Raw genomic sequence first — 23,281 nt, forward strand, 5'->3', positions numbered from 1 at the left:
GGTTAGGACTCTTGCTTTCACTGTGGGAGGGCCCAGTTTCCATCCCTGGTGGAGGAACTGAGATCCCGAAAGCCGCAGGGCACCGCCAAAAAAAAAAAAAAAAAAAAAAATTTACATGTGTGAACTCCTTTACTCTTCACAACAACTCAGATAGGTAATTTGTTGAAAATCTCAGGTAGTACTGAGTATTGGGGCCTCAATCAAAACCTAGATCCTCCATCTTCAAACTCCTTACCCTTCCATACTACAATTTACTTTATGCTACATAAAGTGTAGTTACTGAGGTAATTTTAATTCTTGAATGTGTATGTGCATGGTTTATATGCTTTTTGTGCTTGTATAGCTTTATTTTACAATATATTATACTTAATGATACCCTTGCCGTGACATCATAGTTTTGGGAGAAAAAACCTTAATCGTCTAAATTTATTTGGTGACAAAAACAGGGACTGCAAAATCAGAAGACTTTTACTATATAGTTATTTTGAATGAGTCTTTTTTCCCCCTGTCTATGGAAGAGGAAAAAATGCTCAATATACATTTTGGTTTTAGATACTTGAAAATTCTTCTGCAAATACCTGTAAATACGAAGAGTCACTAACATTGACTGCCCTTTTTTCATTCTCCTTGACCTTTCCAGGATCTGATACTACTGTCCACGCTCTCCTTTAAAAACCACTCTTCGCTTAGCTTGAAATAAACTACACTACATGTGAGAGTTTCCTCACCATGTTTGATCACGGAACACTTTTAAAAATTATAATGTGTTGTTGGAAGCCCAACAGAGGCTCATGAGCTGTGTTTAGATTAAAACAGACAGCAAAAAATGGTCTCGTAAATAAATTGTTGTAGGAAGTGATCACATTTTCATTCATAGTCTATATAAGAACAAACAAAATTTGAAAAGTAAATTTTATTTCACCTTATTATGGGACCACCTGGTACCTTTCATGCTTAATCAGGTAAAATTGATTTAAATTCTCAAATTTTGTTTTAATTCTTAAAATTAGTGTTACCACATTCAGGAGTCACTAACTGATCATGGCCACTCTAGAGGTCAAGGTTTTTAAAAGGATTTCTCTAGGATATTTTTGAAACCCAAATTGTTTGGAAATAATACAACGGTCACTATTTGTCACACGATTTGGAAGAACAGACCAGTGGTTTTGAATAGAAAGAACATGAGCAAGTGCAGAGGAGTGGAAACACCCACAGCATTTTTTTGAAGATAGGAAAGGGAGGCGCCTACCTTGAGCAGAAGTACCCCTCAAAGGTGAAGGGAATGAGAGTGTGGTTAATGGAAGACCATTATCAGCAAGCTGGGGCTTTTGGGTTTAGTTTAAGAAGACTTTAACCTTGAGTAAAGCAGAGTCTTGACTCCAAGAAATAAATAAGAAAAAAAGAATCTATATTTAAAATAATATTCATTTACTCAATAGATATTTCTTATGTGTCTATTATAATACTTGTCAGGGAGCTTCCCTGGAGTGCAGTGGTTAAGAATCTGCCTGCCAATGCAGGGGACACGGGTTTGAGCCCTGGTCTGGGAAGATCCCACATGCCGCGAAGCGACTCAGCCCGTGAGCCACAACTACTGAGCCTGCGCGTCTGGAGCCTGTGCTCCGCAACAGGAGAGGCCGTGATAGTGAGAGGCCCGCGCACCGCGATGAAGAGTGGCCCCCGCTCGCCGCAACTGGAGAAAGCCCTCGCACAGAAACGAAGACCCAACACAGCCAAAAATAAATATAAATAAATTTATTTTTTAAAAAAATGTCAGGTGCTGGACTAGGCACTACAAATTTAGGGTGAGCAAAGTGTGACTCTATTCCTGTCCCCACGTAATTTACAGTCCAGTAGAGGAGGCCGACTTTAGTCATATAATTGCAAGTAAATGTAAAATTCTACTGTGGTTGTTACTATGAAGAAGGGGCACAAATATTATAAGTGTACAAGTGGTATGTAAAATGGTAGTGGGAGTGATTCAATGCCAAGAGACCAGTGTGAAGACTCTGGTAGTCTCCTAAACATAGGTTAGTGAGAACCTGGCCCACAGTGAATGGAGGCTGTGACGATGCATTGAACTGGAATAGATGTGCCTTCATTTTGCCCCAGTTAGTGGAAAGGAGAGAAATCAGGTTACCATGGTGGGGTTAGAAAAACCGATAAGATTTACTTAAAGCAAACAAAGTAGAAAATAGGGCATGGAGAAAAGTCAGAGAGCCAAAACGTAGCAATTAGCCTTTAATGTTATTTTTCCATATCAATAAGAGGACAGAAAATCTGATGAAATCCTAACACTCTCTGCCCCTCATTTATCACATCCAGTTTTCAGGTGTGTGCAGTCACTTTATGGTAATTATCTATTACTTACCAGATTGTGGATTATAGGATGTATCCAAAGGAGTGATCTATTCATTCATATAGACAGTATTCCTGATAGTACAAATCAAGTGCCTGGCACGTGGTACGTGCTCAATCAATATTTGTTGAATGAATAAATGAAGGAATGAGTGCTATTTCTGATGATTTGTTTCAGAGCTGGGATGAGTGTCCACATATTGGTTGTTCTCTGAGGTCACAATCATCCAGATAAATCATCCTCATTCTGCCACTGCTAAACTATTACTGTAGCAGCTGGAACCTAAGGGAAAGAAAGGGCCCGAAGCAATCCCCTCTTTCCCATTCTCCGACCCTGGCCTCACTTCCCCCTGTCCCATAACGCTGCTGGGGAGTCTAGGCAAAGGAGGGGAAAACAGCCCTTTCTAAGAGAGCAGGCAGGTGGGCGATTTCAAATGGGTTATGCCTGATAGAAAAGGGAAGTAGAATCAGTCATTCACAGGCCTTATCATGCACAGGACCACAACATCCCGGGAAAATAAATGGCATAAATTGATTTATTCAATCATTCAGGAAATCTTATTGAATATCTAATGTGTCATCTAAGAACTTTTCTAAGGGATTTGGACTGGCTCTTCAAGATAGAGATGTTCCTTAATTTTAGTACATAAGACGTATAAAATAAAACTGTAAAATGATTTCAAATAATATTTAAGGCTATGAAGAAAATGAAAGGATATTGTGATGGAGTGTATGGGAGATAGACAATCTTTAGAACAATGCCTATTATCTGTTCATTGCTATGCCCAGGCTTTGTGCACTTGAGTTGTACCATTATAGCTTCAACTGTTACGTCTTTCCATTACTGGGAAGAGGAGATCTAGGGTCAAGTTACTTCTACCAAGGAGAGTGAGCAGATTTTTAATGAGGCTGTGTAGAGTTATTTTTCAGAAGGTCAGAAGGCCGCACTTTCCTGAGAGTTTCTCTGGTTTTCAGGTAGGCCTCGCTCACCTTCACAAAGCAGGTTGGACCCATTCTCCTGATACCAGACAACTTGGCAAGAATTCTGGGCAGCAGGCTCCTGAAATTCCAGTATTTCACTGTGAGTAGGGCACAGCACCCACAGACCACCCTGGTAAAATGACCAACCATCTTCTGGAAAATCCAGACATGATGTTATCTAAAAATGAGGATTAAATGAAATTCTGGTCTTTAGAGTCATTCAGAACTAAGTTTGGTTTCCTTTCCTATCTCTTTCTTTTAAGGCATGGACTCTGGAGCCAGACTGCCTGGGTTGCAATCTCAGTTCTACCACTTAGCAGCTATTTGACCTTGGCCAAGTAACTTAATATTCTGTATCTTGATTTCTTCATCTGTAAAATGGATACAATTATAGTACATTGCTCATGGTGGTGTTGTGAGAATTAAATAAGTCAAAGCCCATAAAGCTCTAGAATAGTGCCTGAAACGTGTTCAATAAATGTTAGTTACATATGTGTTTTTTGTGTGTTTAACATAAATGTGAATACACTATTATTTTATGCAATTTATTTTAAATTTAATTATATATATACATGTATATAATTTATTGAATAATTATATATACACATATATATGTATGTAGGTCAGTGCATAGATTTCTACTTCATCTATATTTTAAAAACCTTGCATTCTATTATATGAATATACTATAATTTATTTATTCTCAGTATTGACGCCCAGGTAGGTTGTTTTCAGGTTTTTACTAGAATAAACAAGGTGGCCATAAGCATCCTTAGTACTTGCCTCTTTATACATGGGGGAACATTTTTTTTGCATAGATAACTAAGTGTTGTATTGCTGTCCTGAAGGGTGTGCTTATTTTCTACTTTAACAGCTACCGCTGAACCAATTTACACTCAAATCTAAATTGCATAAGACTACTCATTTCCTGCCATAATTTCCAACACTGGATATTATCAGTCTTTTCAATATTTGCCAATCTGATGGGTAGCAAGTGGTATCTCATTATTCCTTGATTACTAGTAAGATTTTTGTTGTTTTATGATATATTGTGATCATACTCTATATAATTTTGCATCCTTTTAAAATTAATATTGTATCATAAGCATTTTCCCCATGTTATTATATTGAATTATTTTCTAGTCTCTGTTAACACTCAGACAAGAATGTTGCCAATTCTTGTTATTTTTTTTGGTCTTAGAACATGTTTAATCAAGGCAGCTCTCACATATCTATTGACAGTATATAACCTCTTGAGACAAACAAGCTTTTAGCAAGAGGTGATGTAGACAGTTAAAAAAATCCACAAGCCAAGTTTCTTCTCTCTTGGTTCCTGTTTCTGTAGCAATTCCAATGGAGCATGTTAGATAACATTGCATACCTCTTCATAAAGCACTGGAGGCTGCCATCCAATTACTGAGTTGGTGGTTTGCCAGTGGGACACAGACCACAGTGCCTCGCAGCTAAAGGAATTCAGTGCTATGTTATTTGATAATGTGCTTTGTGGTGAAAATCTTAAATTGCCACGTAATCCCCAAATTCCTCCTAGGGTGCCTTCCTGTATGACATAGCCTGCAAGCGCAACACTGTAATTAATTCTCAGAATCCCTTGCAAGCTCTTATTCTAGGTACAAATTAGATTACATAAATTCCATGTACTAGTTTTGGATTTCAAAGGTAAAAGTGCGACAGAGAGCATCTTCCTGCATTGTCAGCTGTTGAATTTTGCTGCAGCCATGGTCTGATGTCCTATACCCAGCTTTGCTGGGGTCAGGATGTCAGGGAGGCAGTTAGAGCCACTTTCTGATCCCTGGATCACAGTGATGACGATTCCATGGCAACCTCCTGATTGCTCATCCTTCTTATTGTGGCTCAGGAGCACCTAGCTCTCCTGGAGAGACAGCTGAGCAGTGTCACTGTGTCATTCCTAGAGACCCGGTCCAGAGCTTGTTTGTCCAACCTTCAATTTTGTAAGCACCTAACTTCCTGAATTAAATATCTTCTGCTTAAACAGAGTGGTTTCTGTTTATTCCAATTGAACCCTGACTGATACCATTTCTGTTCTTATAATCAAATTTAAAATGTGTTACTACTACGAAAAAAATGTACTACTACATTGAAAATGTAATATAAATTTTTTTCTCACCTCTGGCAAACAAATATCACTTCATAATTTTTAAGTATACACTGATTACAAGTGTTTACACATTTGGGCAAAGCACTAACTTTAGTTTGCAGTTATACCCACAAAACCACACCCATAAGTATGATACACATATTTTAAAATTATTATATGAAAATATAATAGCAGAGTTCTAGAAAGATTAAAAATAGGGAAAAACTCAATTCTGATGTGCATTTTTGAGGGTTATATTCATTGATAGATAGATGAATGACAGATGATACTAGCCAGAGAAGCATGTACTAGAATGGTTGGGAGAGCAGAAACATTGCATCAGACAACCTTAGTTCAAACCTAGGCTCCAACACTTGCCAGAAGCATGTGTTTGGGTAAGTCTTTTATTCCCTTGAAGCCTCGGTTTTCTCATCTATAAAATGGGGGTAATCCTAGCACCCAACTCATACAGTTGCTATGTAAATGAGAGAATATATATAAAATTCTGAGCATAATGTCTAGCTTATATAGCTCAGTAAATGTTAGCTATCGTGGAAATAAACTACTTTTTTTTGCATGATTTACTTAGAAAATACAAGACTATTAGGCCAAGGAGTCTAAGAGTTTCTGGCAAAGAAACTGTACTTATTCGTTTCTAGTTTTAGTTATTTCTATTTATTATTTCATATGCTCTATGGTATGTTGGCCCACTTCTTCAAAGAGTCATCCAGAATCCCTGAGGAAATACTAGATGATGAAAGAAATTACCTTTAAATGTCTTTGAAACTTGTTAATACTTGCTAATTCTGTACAAGTTATATTTAAAATCTGACTAGCGTTGAGCCCATTTTGGGCTTTCATTAAATCATGGCTTGCTGGTTTGGGGACTGGTGGACGTTAGCAGCAAGTCTACGCATCAGTGCGCAGTGGAATGTGGAAACCTAGATTCTGCCTTAACTGTTCCTGATGATGCCTCCATCCCAAGATCAGCATGTTTGCCATGAAATGACAAATTACCATTGAGAAACTGCAGGGGTTGGAGAAAACCCTGGGCTGCTGGGGAATCAGGACCCCAGGGAGCAGGGGAGCAGGGGCAGGGGCTCAGGCCGTCAGCAGCGGAGAGAACTTAAGCAAACTGTGAACTTTCTCTGGGGTCAGAACCTCGTTTGTGGAGTGAAGGAATTGAACTGGACGATGCCGTTGCCCAACAACTGGCTCATTGGCCAAAAAGAACTTTTCTGAATAACTGGCAACTGGGAAAGCAAAGTTTTAAATGCTTATTATCATAAGGGTTGAAATTCAGAGATAAAATAAGGAACTGTATTATAATACTTAGAGATATAATGAGAAATTTGTCCATATTAGAAGAGACTGAGTTGAGATATTCATATTCATATTATACTATTTGGGGTTGTCAGATACAATTGTATAGTAGAGATCAAAGATTGGCAGCTGTGTACAGCCAGGCGGATTATCTTGGTTTGGGGGATGGGGACTGGAAATCTGCCCTTTTAAACAAGTCTTCCAGGGGTCTCTAGAGTCACTGCAATTTGAGAACCAGTGGTCTTGTATATGTATTTTCTTTGACAGAGACAATTTAATTTGTTAAGGAATCCTAAATTATTTTGCCCAGAATTTCTCTTTAAAAAATATTTTTTCATCAAAAAAATATATATTTTTTCATTATAAAAAGAATGTAATTTTATTGCAGAACATTTGTAATATGCAGAAAAGTAGAAAGAAGGAAAATCATTTATACTACTCAAACATATCTACTTTGTTTTCTCAAATACATATTTTTTACATGACTCTTACTCATACTGTCTCAACTGTGTATCTTCCTTTGTTTTCCAACTGAACATCATAGCAAACATTCCTCCATGTTATTAAAACTATCTTAAAGCACCATTAACATTTTTAAACTTGCATTTATCTTATGACAAAATTAATACCTATTTATTATAGAAAGATTAAAACACACAAAGAAAAAAAGAGAATAAAATCCATAATCCTACCATCCCAAAATCACATTGTACTATGATGTATCACTGTCTCAACTTTTTTGCATATTTATATAGATTTATTTTTAAAACAAAACATGATCATACTGTTTGAATTGTTTTATAATCTATTTCTATTTACTATATTGTAAATATTTTTATGTTAACAAATAATGCATAACATAAAATTTCCTATATAAATTCCTGACAACACTGGTTAGTAGCATTTCTTTTATTATCTCCAATTTAAAAACAGTCTCAAATACTGCTTTTCTCATGTAATTCTATGTCCTGTTAACATCCCTTATTGTTGGGCTTAGGACTATTTCTAGTTCTTTGCTATTACAAACTACTTTATATTGAATATTCTTGTGACTCATTGTTAGGCTGTCACCCTGGTAAGTCTGTAGAATAGTTTTCTAAAAGTAAGATTGCAGGTCATATGAATACATATTATAAATGTTGTCAAATCACCATCTAAAAGGTGATACCAATTTACAGTCTTACAAACAAAGTACTGAAGGGCCTGCTTCTAATCATTATCACCAACACCAGATGTTGTCAGTTTGTAATTACCAATCTGATAGGCCACTAATGATATTTTTTTAAATTTGCATTTTCCATATTCATAATGCTGCACTTTCTTTCACATGCTAATTGGTCATTTGTCCATGTTTTTCCAGTAGCCTGTTGATACCTGCTGTCTCAGACCATGTGGGCTGCTATAGTTAGTTACCACAAACTGGATGGCTTATATTTATTTCTCACAGTTCTGGAAGCTGCGAAGTCCAAGATCAAGGTGCCAGCGGATTTATTGTCTGGTGAGGATCTGTTTCCTAGTTGTAGACACTCTCTTCTCCCTGTGTTCTAACATGGCAGAGGGGCAAGAGAGCTCTCTGGGGTCTCTTTTATAAAGGCAGAGCCCTCATGACCTAACCACTGCCACAAAACCCCACCTCCTAATACCAACACACTGGGGATTAGATTTCGTCATATGAATTTGGGGGGGGCACAAGCATTCAGTCTATGGCACTTTCCATCATCAAATATTGATTACCCTCACTCCCACTAGCAGTGGAGTCCATTTACACAACCGATTAAGGTTAGGCTTTGCCATGTGACTTGCTAATAAAATGTTGGCAGAAGATATGTGACTAAGGGTCTAAAATGTGCTTGGGTGGTGGGGAGTGTTTGTTGGTCTTTTGCCATCGCTGCAAGAACATGCCCTGGCCAGCCTGCTGCTGGAAGCATGAGAAACACATGGAACAGGCCTGGACCCCGCCTGTACTGAGCCCAATGCTCAAAAGACCTTAGTTGACCTGCCTGTCATAAGTGAGAATAAGTATTATTTTACACCATTGAATTCTGGGCCTCTTTATTATTTATTATTTTTTGTGGCAATAGCTAACTGAGACATCACCCTAGCCACTTTTCCACTGCTTTATTTTCTTACTGATTTGTAAGAACTATGGACATAATTACTTTGTTAGTATGACATCACATATAATTTCCCCTTTTGGAATTTTCTTTTTCGTTTTGATTACTGTGTTTATTGACTTACTGAAGCTTTTTATTTATTTATTTTTTAATAGACAAATCTGGCATTCTTTTCCTTTATGGCCTTAGCCTCCGGTATTATGCTTAGAAAGGGCTTTCAAGATAACATAAATATCTCCCTCTGTTTTCTTCTAGTACTTTTATTGCTCTGGTTTTTGCACTAAATCTTTACTCCACTTGTAATTTATTTTGATAAAGGATATGAAATAGGTATCACCTAATTCATACACATACTTGGGTCTGGTTTTTTAAAATTGAGACAGAATTGAAACTATATTAGTTTCAGGTGTACAACAAAATGATTCAGTATTTGTATATATTTTGAAATGATCATTACAAGTCTAAGTCTAGTTAACGTCTGTCACCATACATAGTTATAATTTTTTTGCAATGAGGACTTTTAAGATCTACTCTTTCAGCAACTTTCAAATATGCAATACAGTATTATTAGCTATAGTCACCATGCTGTACATTACATCTGCATGACTTATTTATTCTTTAACTGGAAGCTTGTATCTTTTAACCCCCTTCCCCCATTTCACTCACTCCCCACCCCTTGCCTCTGGCAACATGCTCTGCCCATGAGCATGGGTTTTGTTTTGTTTTGTTCTTTTCAGATTCCACATATAATTAGATCATACGGTATTTGCCGTTCTTTGTCTACCTTATTTCACTTACATAATACCCTTGAGGTTCATTCATGTTGTCACAATACCAGAATTTCATTCTTTTTTTTATGACTGAAAAATATTCCATTGTATATACCACATTTTCTTTATCTATTCATCCATTGATGGACACTTAGGTTGCTTTCATATCTTGGGTATGGTGAATAATGTTGCAATGAGCAGAGGGGTGCATATATCTTTTTGAGTTAGTGTTTTTGTTTTCTTTGGATAAATACCCAGGAGTGGAAATGCTAGATCATATGGTAGTTCTGTTTATAATTTTTTGAGGAAACTTCATACTGTCTTCCATAGTGGCTGCACCAATTACATTCTCACTAACAGTACACAAGTATTCCCTTTTTTTCATATACTCGCCAACACTTGTTATTTCTAGTCTTTTTGATAATAGTCTTTCTAACAGGTGGGAGGTGATGTCTCATTGTGGTTTTGATTTACATTTTCCTGCTGATTAGTGATGCTGAGTATCTTTTCATGTGCCTGTTGGCCATCTGTGTGTCTCCTCTGGAAAAATGTCCATTCAGATCTTCTGCCCATTTTATTGTTTTTTGGTTTTTTTTCCCAGGCAGGAATTAACACTTTATTTATTTATTTTTTTTAAACATCTTTTTTGGAGTATAATTGCTTTACAATGGTGTGTTAGTTTCTGCTGTATAACAAAGTGAATCAGCTATACATATACATATATCCCCATATCTCCTCCCTCTTGCGTCTCCCTCCCACCCTCACTATCCCACCCCTCTAGGTGGACACAAAGCACCGAACTGATCTCCCTGTGCTATGTGGCTGCTTCCCACTAGCTATCTACTTTACATTTGGTAGTGTATATATGTCCATGCCACTCTCTCACTTCGTCCCAGCTTACCCTTCCCCCTCCCCGTGTCCCCAAGTCCATTCTCTACGTCTGTGTCTTTATTCCTGTCCTGCCCCTAGGTTCTTCAGAACCTTTTTTTTTTTTTTTTTTAGATTCCGTATATATGTGTTAGCATACGGGCAGTCTCTAGGTCCATCCACCTCACTACAAATAACACTACAAATAATTTTGTTTCTTTTTATGGCTGAGTAATATTCCATTGTATATATGTGCCACATCTTCTTTATCCCTTCATCTGTCAATGGACACTTAGGTTGCTTCCATGTCCTGGCTATTGTAAATAGAGCTGCAATGAACATTGTGGTACATGACTCTTTTTGAATTATGGTTTTCTCAGGGTATATGCCCAGTAATGGGATTGCTGGGTCATATGGTAGTTCTATTTTTAGTTTTTTAAGGAACCTCCATACTCTTCTCCATAGTGGCTGTATCAATTTACATACACCGGTCAGAATGGCCATCATCAAAAAATCTACAAACAATAAATGCTGGAGAGGGTGTGGAGAAAAGGGAACCCTCTTGCACTTCTGCCCATTTTAAATTGGATTTTTTGCTATTTTGCTATTTTTTGTTGAGTTCTTTATATATTTTGTATATCAACCCCTTATTAGATATATGATTTGCAAATATTTTCTCCCATTCAGTAGGCTGCCTTCATTTTATTGATGCTTTCCTTTGCTGTGAAGATTTTTAGTTTGATGTAGTCCCAGTTGTTGATTTTTTTCTCTTGTTGCCTTTGCTATTGGAGTCAGATCCAAAAACTCATCTCTAAGACTGATATCAATGAGCCTACTCCCTATGTTTTCTTCTAGGAGTTTTATGGTTTCAGGTCTTACTTTCAAGTCTTTAAACCATTTTGAGTTAATGTTTGTGTATGGTGTAAGAGAGTGGTCCCATTTCATTGTTTTACAGGTGACTGTCCAGCTTTCCCAAGACCATTTATTGAAGACTATCCTTTCCCCTTTATATATTCTTGGCTCCTTTGTTGTAAATTAACTGATTATTTATGTGTGGGTTTATTTCTGGACTCTCTGCTCTATGCCATTGGTCTATGGGTCTGGTTTTATGCCAGTACCATAGTGTTTTGATTACTATAGACTGGGTCTGGTTCTAGTCTTTCAATCCTCTTCCATCGATTTGTAGTCTATCCAGTACCACACCATCATGCTTTTAAATTTTACTTTATTTATTTTAATCTCATGATGTAATTTACATTGATGAGACTATGCTATCCTATCCAGTTGAGGATGCATACGTAGATGTGAAAAGTTGAAAGTAAAGGACGGAAATGGTCGTCACAAAGTTTAGGAGAGGGGTTACTTCTGAGAGTGACGGTGGGGTTGTGAATTGGGAGGGGCACACAGTTGGCTTCTGGGGTGCTGCCACATTTTATCTCCTGATCTGGAGGAGATTACACACGGGTTCACCTTATAATAATTCTTTAAGCTGCACCAATATGTTTTACTTACTTTTTCTATAAAGATGATAAGGCTCAAAATTTATGAGTGTTTTTAGAAGTTCTTACTGTACTCAGAGTACCTTTCAAGCATGTGTGTAGAGAGGATTTAAAAAATAGCCAGGGGTGGGGTGGATCCTTATACTTGGAAAGTTTAGATGTATCATTGAGATAAACATTATTTTGGCACAGTTCATAGTTCATAGAAGCAGAAGGTCTGTGAGGATGTTTGTTCCAAGCCTCCTCTCCCATAACACGTTCAGACTTTCAGGTCAGGCCCCCAGATGTCCCTCTTTCCTACTCTTCCCAGGGCCCACATTCCCGTTGAGGTCGGCCCTGCTGTGTGCCTGGCTCCTCCCACCTGTCTGCCTAGCCTCAGCAGCTCTCCCTGATCCGTCCTGACCATGTTGACTACCAGCTGAAATGCTGTGAATATTGCCAACTGTTAAGCAGTGAAGTTGTCATCACCCAGCGCTCCTCACACACAGCTTCTGTTCCAGGAAGTCCCCTTATCAACCACTTCCAGGGGCTCTCACTTGCTCTTAGGACAAAGTCCAACTCTCTACAGACCAGCGCTTCAGTTCCAGTCCGCCTTTCCCCTCACACCTTTGACTTCCTAGTCACGCCCTAGGCTGCAGGCAGCTGGACATTGTGCTTTTCCTCATCTGGGCCACATTTTCCAGCCTCCATGACTTTGTTCTTCCATCACAACATCCCAAGGCTGCTTCAAGGCCTACCTCACACAGTCTCTTCCTCACACAGCCACCCTCACCTCTGTCCTGCTCTGCTCCTCTCGTGCCCTCCTGGCGCTCTCCCCTGGGTTATGATGGGTTAACTGTCTGTCTGGTTATCCCCTACTCCCACCTCTCTGATGCCCCATGTCCTTTTCTGTTCAAAGTCCCTTCCGGGATTACCAATGACCTCCATGATAAAGTCCAACCGGGGTTAGGGCCCTCAGACCCCCTCCAATCCTGCTGAGGTCACTCCCATGTGTGGACCCTCTGCTCCAATCACAATTGTCTCTTCTCTAGTCTTGAAACACTTGGTGGTACCCATGTCACACCTTCAGTCCATTCTCTCCCTCCATCCTCGCTGCCCTCTCCTTTATTTGCTTGTCCAAACCCAGCTCATCCTTTAACACTAAGTTTAGATGGCACTTCTCGTCCATGAAATGTTTCTTCATTACTCTGGTTAAACTTCTATTTCCTACCTCTGAACTTTTGTGACATTTCATTTCTATTGACATTTGTTCCATCTGTCCTTACATTCTCATTTTGGTACTTGATTATCTAGATAATTAATTATCAGCTGCTGGAGCTGATGTTCTATTTCTTAGGCTTTCTCTGTTTTTAATATCTTTTTCTGTTTTTAATATCTCCCATGGTTTTGAGTGTTGTGTCTCAGTATTGTAAGTTACTTGGTGAAGACATATTGACTGAATGCTAACCATGTACCTAATTCAATTCTGAGTAACTACAGGGTTCCCTGGCTTGGGAACTGAACATTTACCTTCTTCATATTTTTCTTTTCTTGCTTGCAAAATGGTGATAGTTTTATTCCATAAAAGAATGGATGGGACAAAGCTACATTGGACATATGCTGTATTTTTCAGTGTTGCATATTTTTATTATTACTTAAAATAAATAAATTTGCTTCCTAATTCAGATGTAACAGAGGAAGCCAGTTTCTCTGGGGTGTGGCTGCACTCCCCAGCTAACTTGTGGTAAAAGCTGATAGGGTTTGGATTCCACTAGATAGCTTAGGAAACACCCAACACAAAAGTTCAGTAAATTCTACTTATTAAAAACCCTCAGAGTGGAGGGCTAAAACAAGCTCTGCTGCACATAGGGGAAATAGGTGATGCTTTTTCCTTTAGAAGTTAAAGCTGAGGCATGAACCCAGCCTGTGCTGTAGTGCACCATCAGACCCCTACACCCATCTCCCCGCTGGACATCTCCACTTGGAGGACCCACCAGGACCTTGAACTCTTGACAGCTGAAGCTGGCTCTTTATTTCCCTTCTGAAGATCCTCTTTATCTCCTGTGGTGGTACCGCCTTCCAGCAGTTCTCGGGAACCAGGCGAGCCAGGGGGACCCTCCTGTCCTTTTTAGCGCTCCCATTCCTTATGCTGACTTTCCTCCTGAAAACCACCATTGTCTTCCATTCCTACTCTTAGTGCCCTAGTTCAACCAAGTGCAGAAGCCTCTTCATGCTTGAATTTCCACAGTGCCACCTCGATGATCTTTCTAAACTGCAAATGAGCATCTTTGCCACTGTTTGAAACTTGTTTCTATTTTCTCTGAACCAGATGCCTCTCCTCACCTGTCCACCTGCAGACAAACTCATCCTGCAGACAAACTCATCCTTGGAAAGCCGGCATGGGTGTCTTTTCTGCTGGGCTATATTTGGTTCTCCCAGTGAATTGGTCTCTTCCCTTCCCTCTACTTGTGAAGCTACCCCACAGGTCCACAACTGCAGTCTCATACTCTCTCTAGTTAGGGTTTCCAGTCTGTTTTCTGTACTAGACCATGAGCACCTGGGATGACAGAGTGACTTATTCGTTTTTGTATTGCTGTACCCAGCGGGCTTCCCAGCACCTGACAGCAGATGCTTTAATGTCTGTTGACTTGACCATGCCAATAAATCATCGCAGGCTGGTGATCCAGGAGAAAGATGGGATATGCTGTCTTCTCATTTAAGTAGGCACCTTGTAGCCCCCAAACAGCTAGTAGCCACTACATGACTTTGTTCTGCTCTGTCCCTCTGTGCATTGGACAGGGCAATACTTCTCCTCTTGTGCTCGATCTCCTTCCCATCAGCCACCCTCTGAATTAGGAAGCATATTTTCCCTACCCTCTGCATGGTGCAATGGAAGGGTCACTGAATTTGGATTAAGCAGACCTAAGGACTCATCCTGGTGCTTCTGTGTGACCTTGGACAAGTCAAGTATTTTTTTTCTCAGCCTCAGGTCTTCCTTCTGCACAATGGCAGGGCCAGTGTAGTTAGACCACAATGAGTGGTTTTAGAAGTGCTCAGGGGTAGGGGGCAACAGCTGGAATTGGGGCCTGGATCCCACCTTCAAGCACAGCAGCTCCATCTTGGTGTGTTTTTATTTGTTCATACCTTTTGGTAATAGTTTGAACAAAATATTCCTCAGTCAAAACCTGTTTGAAAATCCCTGGCTTAGATGAATTATAAAATCCCTCTCCTCCTTGTATTATCTTAGGCACCCTACTTCCTCATTTACTAATAAGAAAAGGGCTGTACTGGTCTTCTGAAAAGGATTATTATTGTTCAGGAAGATTTCTTTCCCTTTAGTTTTCTTAAAGTTGAAATCTAATCATAGGTTCAGCTGGTTCTCTGAACTGACTTGACTTCTACAGCCCTGGCTTGTTTATATTTTTATTGCCTTTCCAACCTTTGTTCTCAGTTCATGCTGAGATTTGCTAGTTGACTATAAGACACAACTCTGCGGTGAGGTCACCTTGGAGATTAGCTTTCTGCTCTAAGAGATCAGAGGCAGGCCCAAACTTGCCTTCCTGTGAGTTGGGTGGAAAGAGAACCATTGGGCATTGGCAGAATTCATTTTAACGTCCTCCATTTAAAAAAGCACTTGTTAAAAAAAGTTGAGATGCAAACTAAAATTCAATACATTAAAGTATAGAAGAAAAAAAGGCATTTGCTGGATACCTGCCTTGTGGAAAATGTGTTGGAGGCAATGTGAGGAGTAAAAACAAAGGCTGTACTATGTCTTCTCTTGGGAGCCTATAGACCAGAAATCATTCAAGAAAGTATTCAATTAACCTAAAATTTTGAGGGTCATAAATGTTTGTTTCCTATTGAAAATAAAAAGGGAACTTGTGAGCCCTTGTGACCTTGTTGGTATAAGCTTCAAAAATGCCTTGAGTTCAGACTTGCTCTTTGAGATCTGAACCCGAATTCCCTGCGGTTGGTACATTAATGGTTCAATGGATAGAAGGCACGTTACAAACTCTGTAGTAACGGTTACTCAGTGACTGACTTACCGTGTGTTCTATCTTTTAAAATGAAGCAAACTCACCACAGAAAGCATGGACTTTTGCCTCCACACCTCTCCACGTGCTGTCACTCAATCTGGAACACTCTTCCCCCTGTCCTCATATCTCCTTACTATGATTAACTGATGCTTTAAGTCCCTGTTTAAAGGGTGGTATCTTTCGGGAAGCCCTCCTGAGTCTGGGTTTACGGACCCCTCTTGTGTCCTCTGAAGACATCTTGTACTTAGCCTTGATATAGAGAGCACTTGTATTTTATTGTAGCAGTCTGTTTCATATCATTATAGTCTGTAATACTAACTTATATGTAGGACTTAATGGGAACTAACCATAAACACACTTAACAGTATGTGAATTCACTTAATCCTCTCATTGCTGTAAGGTGGGTACTGTTATCATCACCATTGTATACACCAGGAAACTAAGACACACAGGGGCTAAGTGACTTGCCCAGGGCTACACAGCTAGGGATTTCAATCCAGGCAGTCCAGCTCCAGAGCCTATACTCCTAAGCATGATGCCAGGACAGTCTTGCTTGCAGGTGTATCCCAGGGCCCAGCAATTTGCCTGGCACGTAGAAGGTATTAAGGCATACTTGTTGGAAGAGTGGATGAAGCATGACCCTTACCTCCAGGCACTTCCTGCATGGTGGCCTGGTCACAGAGAGCTATAACATGGGGTCGGGGCAGAGATTTCAGGAAAGGTATAGACCCAGGGCTGAGGGCCTGATGAGGAGGGAGAGACTCATGCTGTCTGGGAGCTGGGGACTGACCATATGGGCTCAACATTCTCCCACAGGGAGCCGGGTCTCCACCAGGCAGTGACTGCCCTTTCTGGTTGTGTCAGAACAACCTGGCATGTGTTTTGCTCTGAATCTTGAACTAGTCACCCAGATGACCTCAATTTTAAGAGAAATATTATGTATTTGATTTGTAGGAATCTATTAAAAACAAAAAATATTTTCTCTCAATGTTAAACAGCAAAAAAATTAAACTTGCAGGAACCATCTGCACAGCGGAATTTCCAAAGCACAAAGAAAAAGCAATTTTCTTTTTAAAAGGATTCTGAGCCTAGAGAACTTGTGTGGAGGGGGCTATTGTGACCCTTCACCGTTCGCAGAGCCCTAGGCACTCGGAGGGAAGAGGACGTCAGCAGAGGCTGGCTTAGGGAAGGCGTGGAAGGATGCATCCCTCCCTGCCCGCAGCTCTCTCATCCTGAGTGCTAGCTGCTAAAATTAACAGGGGTTTTAACAGCACTCATTTGTACGTGTTCTGGTAGGTTTTAATTAGAGATTAGACACATTACAGCAGGGATGTCAGAAAATTTTGCTTTAACAAAGTCTGTGTTTGGTCTTGCCCCCGCTTCCTGAGGATGCCGGACTCCCTCCCAGCACGTGCGTGCCTGGCCTCTTCCCCTTCGCCGGGACCCCTCCAAATCCTTCCCCCTTTCCACTGAGGCTTCCCAAGTAACTCCACGGCTCGCTAATCTGCCAATTTTTGGAAATACTATGTTTGTCGTTGGTAGTAAAATGGTAAAGCCAGTATTACATGATACCTTCCCACATCAGGATATGGGGCTTAAGACCTGCTGCTGCCAGGTTTTTGAGCCACTTAACCTCTCTGAGCCTTTACACTAATAACAGTTCCTGTAGTACGGGGTTGTTATGAGGATTAACTGAAGAGATATGGTGTTAGGCACATACCACCCCCTCATGGGCCAATCCTGTACAATAGGGCCCGAGAAGCCTTCCTTGGTCTCTGGGTCCTCTCTGGTCCTCGTGGTGTCCCAGAAGTGACCTGTGGGTGGAGATGGTCTTCTCACCCACCACATACAGCAGACACAGGCACAGGGAAGTTGAACAGGGACTGAAGCTACTAATCTAGTGTCTAAGTCCCTCCTACTGGGAAGGATTCCTTCTGGGCTACAGAATAAAATGTGCTAGAGCAGCTTAATCACTGGCTTATTTATTAATCAACTCAGGGAGAATTTGGCTGAGGAAGCTAACTTACATTTGGGGCATTAGTCTTTATTAACCCTATTGCCTGTCTCATCTTGATCCTTTGGTTTGGTTTTGTTAAAAAAGAAACTGAAGCCAACCCAAACAGAACAAAAAGGTTTATTGCCCCAGAGCTGGCAGAGGTACCTGGACACCCACCTCTCAGTTCCAGGTGCCACCCATTGTCATGCATCCTGAAAGTGCTCCCAACTTCCTGGTACTTATTCCTCTACAAAGCAGGCCGCAGGGATCTTTCATGAGATTAAAAAGTAACTATTCCGAAGGTCTCACTATAAGTAAGCAAAAGCTCACTGGGGTAGAGGCACTGCAGCCTCAAAGTCAATAACTTGAATTTGGGCATCCTGATCTCAGGGCTGCGCTGCCCGGGCAGAAAGGACAGCAGATCTGAGCTGTGGGGATTCCTGGGGTTTGGGTCTGCCGCTGGGGTCAGGAACAGGCTAGTCTTTGCCTGGCGATTTTCATTTTTACAGTTCTCAGTTGTTTAATCTAAAGTAGCTGGAACTATGGGGCGGTGGTGAGTGGGGTGGCATGAAAAGACCTGACTTCTGGGCTATGGGATCAGGATTTGATTCTCATCATGACTCATGGGGAAATTCTTTTAAAAACACAAGCCCCATTGCTCTTGCCAGACATTTCCAGGCTGGTAACAGTTGCTGACATTCGCTAAGCAACTAGACAGGTCCTGTGCTGTGTGTTTGACAGATGTCGTTTCATTTAATCCTCATAACAACCCTGCAAGGTAAGCCTTCGAGGTGGGCATTCTGTCCCCACTCTGCAGATTCGAAACCAAGCTGGCCCAATGTCAACTCATTAGAAAGAGGCAGAATTGACACCTGAACCCAGGTCTGACTGATGCCCAAGCCTGTGCATTTAGCAGAAGGGAGGAAAAATATCAACAAACTCTCCCCTGTCCCCCAGCTCAGCGAAGTCCGTGGCAATAGACGTGTCCCCTCTACCTTGTTACATGGTCAGTAGCCTCCCAACTCCAGCACCTCGGAAAGGGGGTACGGATTTGCCTCCAGCGTTGTCGCAGGGAGGGAGGCTCAGGCTGGTGACAGAGCCCAGCACTACAGGGCCAGTGATCGCTTGGTCTTGGAGAAATAAGGTCCGAGTAAAACCCTGGGAAACGGGGTGTGAGGAGGCCTGCATCCTTCCCCTCAAAGGAAAGGTGCCAGTCCTGTCTAGATTGGCTTGTTTGTAAAAAGCACCAGCTGCAAGGGCCTTGGTGAGGTTCTTGCCCTGTGACCCAGACTGAATGTCTGCTGTGAGGAGAGCTTGTATGAGGCAGGAGCATTGGAGCTGGGCTGTATCCAGGGCTGAGGTCAGTGTTGGGTGGAGCCCAGCGGATGTGCTTTTCAGATTGGTCGGCTCTTCTCCTACCTCCCCACAGGGCTTAGGGAGCCTCTGACCCAGCCTTTACTCCACAGGCCTCAGGGCAGACAGGCCTGAGAGGTGAAGGGATTTGCCCACAGTCACAGAGGTTTGGGGTAGGGCCTCAGCTAGAATTCCAGTGCCCTGTGCTTTCCTCTGCCCTGCCAGGCTTTGTGACTCCTACTTGTTCCTGGTAAACTGACCCAGTGAGAACTTTGTGTGGGAGGTCTGCAGTCCCAGTTACCTCTGTGAGCATTTAAGTCTCTTTTTGTGTTGACGTTTCTCTTCCAGGAAGAGACGCTTTAGTAAGTGCAGTTATTTCCTGGACTTGTGCCACCATCCTTCCCTCATGAGCTGTGAGGAGCTTACAGGTGAGTCAGCCAACACGCAGGGGTGCCTCACGTGAGGATGCCTGAACGGTAAGTCCAGGCCAGCAGGTTTCCTGTTCAGCAAATATTTGTGGAGCCTCATGCCCAGAACAGGAGGCCACTGTGGTAATACTCTCACCTTGCCAGACAAAAAGCTGCCGTTAGCTGGGGGCCGCGGACATGCAGTCAGGCGACCATTCTACAGAGTGGTGATGTTTCAGAGCACGACCCAGGGTGTCCGGGAGGAGAGCGGAGGGTGTCTCACCCAGTGAGGGCTCAGGGAGGACTCTCTGCAGGGGATGACAATGCAGCTGGGAATGGAAGAGTGAGGGAAGGGGCAGGGGAGGGGGTCCAGGTCAGAAAGAGGAGGCCGTGTGGGGACCACACCTGGTTCAGTGCCAGGAACACAAGCTGGAAGAGGAGATAGATGAGGCTGGAGAGGAAGGCAGGGGCCAGGCCTTGTGAATCACGATGAAGACGTTGGACATTTTCATGAGGGCAGCAGATCGTGAGACCTCAGTTCCATCTCTCACTTGCAACCTAGCATGGGTGAGAGAGAAACTCTTTGAACCCTAAGTTGACTGCCCACAAAAGGATGTGTTTTTCTAAGAGATCTCAAGGCAGAACAAGTCAGGGCCCCTATGCCAGGGATAATCACTAGCCCTGACATTCCACGCTGGCCACCGAACCAGCTTTTGCCCTTGGACGTGGTTTAGTTCCAGACACTGAGGCCGGGGAAGCTCTCGTGCATCCCACTGCTCTGTGCTTTATTCCCTGTCACAGGTCACAACATACACTAGATGACTAATTGTGGGCTCATACTGTCACCAGCCACACCGCAGAGCAGAGCTCCATCCTTGAAAGCCAAATGCCATATTCTGGGTATTTTTTGTTTTTGTTTTTCTCAATGGGGCTATCTTTTTGTATGTTACTATTATGAAAGTAATATATGTTCCTTATAAAAAAACTAAACATCCTGGAAATGTATACAATAGAAGGTGGAATTTCCTCCCTCCTCTCATAATCCCATTTCCCCAAGAAAACCATTATCCCGCCAGACTTTAAAAGATATGCATATATATGTATGCCCAGACATTTTCTGTTGCAACATCCCAAGTAAAACAAGGCTCTCAGGCCCCTCAAGATGTCCTCCAGTTCTTTCTGGAAGTCACCAAAAGGGTGCCTCAACTGTGTCGGTAAACCTGTCTGTTGGTTGTATCTCCCTATGGCAACCTCTCCGTTTCCCTTTTCCCCTGCTTCTCGTGTGTCTGCTGCTCACGGAAGCTTGGAGAAGTTAACAGAAGCCAAACACCAAAGTCCATGCCACGGGTGCTGTCTCCAAAGTTTCCAATTCTTTTTTGTTTTTTTAAACTTTGCCCAGCCTTTTGAGGCCTGTTTATTGACATGCACAGACCTATACTCGCGGGGCCTGGAACTTCTCCTCAGCACCACCGCCAGGCCCATCAGGAACTTATCCCACTCCGTCTGTATCTCCACTGTGAACTTGCCCTGCAACAAGATCGGACACTGGACAGCAGTGGGAAGTTGGTGGGGTCCAAGCGTAGCCCGCGTGCATGCCGGTCTGCGAGCGGCTCAGGGCCGCGTGCAGGTTGTCCGCATGCCGCATGGTCATGCCCACCGCCTCCAGCATGCATGGTCCGTGGCTCAGCAGCTGCACCTTGTCAGGGTGGCTGCCCAGGGGCTTGAAGTAGGCCTGGGTGCTGGGGTACACCGTGAGGCGCCTGCGGGAGCAGGGGCGAGTGGGGAGGGCGGTCCCCCCAGCGCCTGCACCTCAAAGTTACCAATTCCTGTTCGGCAGAGTTGGGATGTTGAGTTTCAGGCAGAGCTGGGGAAAGGGCCACCTGCTCACTGTGTGCCAACCATCCTTTGTCACTGGGGACCCCAAAGCTGCTCTGCTTAGATCCTCAGTCTCGAGACATCTCTACCGAATGGTCCCATCAGCTTCTCTGCTAAAGCCTCTTGCAGGGCCCTCAAATTCAGTCTGGGGGTCAAGTGGAAGGGGAGATGCTCTTCTCTCTCATGGCTCTTTTCCCTTTTCTCTGCCTCTGCCCACCCTCACAAAGGAAAGTCTCTTCCCTCCTGTCCTTTATCTTCAAAGAGTTTATATTAATGTGTAGAAGCTCTGTATACATTATCACTATTAACCTTCTTATTGATCTGTATTGAAATATTTGTATCAGTTTATATTTAACATTGTTAGTCTTGTGCTTTGTTCTTAAGAAGTTTCCAAATTTATTTAATTAAATCCATCTAATTTTTCCTTTGTTACCTCTGTGTTTTCTGTTCTGCTTATAAAGGACTGTTCTGCCCCAAGATAACAATAATATTCTTTTGTAGTAATGTAGGAATTGTATATTTAAGTTCAACTATCTGGAATTTGTTTTCGTGAATGTCATGTGTTGAGTGGAATTTCTTTAAAATTCCCCATAGATTTGGGTATAGAGGCTAAAAGCTAAGAGAAGAGATGGAGGGAGCAACTCAGCGGGCTCTTGGATGCCCTGTGCGGGGGAAGCTTGTTTGCTGAAAACACAGAGGATTGTGTTCTTGGCCAGCTTGGAGTTCCATCTGCTTCCTGCTGAGAATGACTCTCAAACCTGGTGTCTTTAGAGCCAGTCTTTCCCGTGTGATTTTAACCCAGGCTTCGGAGGTTGAGAGGAATATGCTCAGGGCTGCATTCTGTTGCCTGTGAGGGCAAACTGAAGAATCACTGTGGACCATGAGGACTGAGTGTCAGAGAGGGCCAGGACTCTCCTGTCCACAAGGCCTGGCTCCACGCTGGTGGGGTGGGCAAAAAACCATGAGTTCTTGAATTGTTCTAAGACCCATGGCATCAAGTGGCATCCTTGTTACCTCATGGTTAACTTCATTAATGATGGGGCCTCAGTGCCTGGCATGTGCTGGGACCTCAGAATATTTATTTGTTGAATTGTTAGAAATCCATTAGGAAGGAATGGGGATTCCCAAGAAGATGATGGTCAAAACAGGAGAAATTTAATGGCAGTCCTATGTAAGATGACATCCATCCATTTACTCATTCAGCAAATATTAGGTGAATGCTGCTATGTGCCAGGCACTTTTCTAGGAGAATAAGTGTGTTATTTTTCCAACAACAACCAATTCTCTGCTTCTCCAACACCAACCGGGTATTCAACAGTTCACTTCAATTCTGACATTAACTGCTTAGAGTTATCGTATACTCCATAGGTTAAGAGCTCAGTTCCACAAGATTGCCCAACTTCAGATGCCAGCCAAAAATGGGGCCCCCAGGGTACCCGCACTTCTGCCTGGCTGACTACAAAACTGAGTTTTCCGTGACCACCCTCAGATCTGATAATTTGCTAGAGTGACACACATAACTCAGGAATTTACACTAATGATCGTGGATTAAGGATAAAAATGTACAGCCAGATGAAGAGGTACATCAGACGAGATCCAGAAGAGC

General features: G+C 42.0%; 1 pseudogene; it reads right to left on the bottom strand.

Annotated features, from left to right (window-relative positions):
- Positions 1–20,957: 20,957 nt before the first annotated feature.
- LOC103019177 (hemoglobin subunit mu-like) lies at positions 20,958–22,694 on the bottom strand (annotated as a pseudogene).
- Positions 22,695–23,281: the final 587 nt, after the last annotated feature.

Source organism: Balaenoptera acutorostrata, chromosome 1 (genome assembly GCF_949987535.1).
Source record: "Balaenoptera acutorostrata chromosome 1, mBalAcu1.1, whole genome shotgun sequence".
NCBI classification, from domain to species: Eukaryota; Metazoa; Chordata; class Mammalia; order Artiodactyla; family Balaenopteridae; genus Balaenoptera; species Balaenoptera acutorostrata.